Source organism: Pseudomassariella vexata, assembly GCF_002105095.1.
Source record: "Pseudomassariella vexata strain CBS 129021 chromosome Unknown BCR38scaffold_3, whole genome shotgun sequence".
NCBI lineage: Eukaryota > Fungi > Ascomycota > Sordariomycetes > Amphisphaeriales > Pseudomassariaceae > Pseudomassariella > Pseudomassariella vexata.
The window spans coordinates 1536562-1538078 of record NW_024467958.1 but is presented as its reverse complement, the minus strand read 5'-3'; positions in this window follow the sequence as shown (position 1 = coordinate 1538078).

The following is a 1517-nucleotide window of genomic DNA, read 5'->3' as shown; positions in this document are numbered from 1 at the left end:
ATATCGGAAGTGAATCCGACATTAGTGTAACATGGTTCATAAGCAAGTCGCGCACCTTTCCCTAAAACAGGCTCCCTTAACTTTTATAACGTATCTCTCTACGGCAAATTATGGTATCTAATTTAAAAGACGTCAATTTAAACTTAACTATTTAAACTATATAAAAAGATCTAAAATTAGGTCGTCGTAAGGCTATAACTGTCTATAACATACCAGAATTAATATACGTAATAGAATAAGCAAGTAGAAGATATAACGTACCCCACAAGCAAGTTGGCCACTTTTTCTTGGCACCGTACGAACAACCTTTTAATTAACATCTTTACACATACCAAGATGGGATCGAATTGGAATGAAAGCAACATGATTCTAGCGTGTCAGGCGCTTCAATCGAAACCCGAATTAAGCATCCGACGCGCTGCCCAACTTTACAATGTCCCTCGTACAACTAGCTAACCGAAAACGCGGACTACTATCTCGACGCGATACTCGACAATCTAGTCATAAGCTTACGGAATCAGAAGAGTTAGCGGTCGTACAATATATACTTGACCTAGATTCGCGATCATTTCCTCCCCGGCTCCATGGTGTTGAAGCTATGGCTAACCGACTGCTCCGTGACCGTGGCGCTGGACGCGTCGGCGTCAACTAGGCCTCGAACTTCGTACGACGACAACCAGACCTTCGGACGCGTTTTAATCAAAGAATCGACTACCAAGGAGCCTATTGCGAAGATCCTGACACGTATCGCGCGTGGTTTACGCTCGTACGAAATACAATTGCGAAATATGGTATCCAAGAGGCGGATATCTATAACTTCGACGAGATAGGGTTCGCGATGGGCTTAATCTCATCCGAGATGGTAGTTACAAGTGCCGAACGACGCGGAAGGCCTCGTACAGTCCAACAAGGCAATCGAGAATGGGCTACAGTAATCCAGGGTATTAATTCGTCCGGCTGGGCTATCCCGCCGTATATTATTGTCGCGGATCAAAACCACCTCTTATCCTGGTACGAGAATAGCCCATTCCCGTCCGATTGGGTAATCGCTGTAACCAAAAACGGTTGGACAACAAATGAGCAAGGCGTAGACTGGATTCAGCACTTTGATCGCTATACGAAGGATTGTACGAAGGGTGTTTATCGTCTTCTTATCCTCGACGGGCATGAGAGCCACCACTCGACTGACTTCGAGCTATATTGCAAAGAGCATACTATTAGTACACTTAGTATGCCTGCTCATTCGTCACATAAGCTCCAGCCTCTCGATGTAGGCTGTTTTAGGGCTTTGAAAAGGTCTTACGGCAAAGAAATTGAAGACCTAATACGGGCGTATATAACCCATATCTCGAAGGAGGATTTCTTTTTGGCATTCTATAGGGCGTATCGTACGACTATAACTAAGTCGAATATCCAGGCAGGTTTCAGGGGGACAGGACTTATTCCGTACGACCCGGAATATGCGATTTCACAGCTGGATATTAAGCTACATACGCCTACACCTCCTGGGAGCTCGT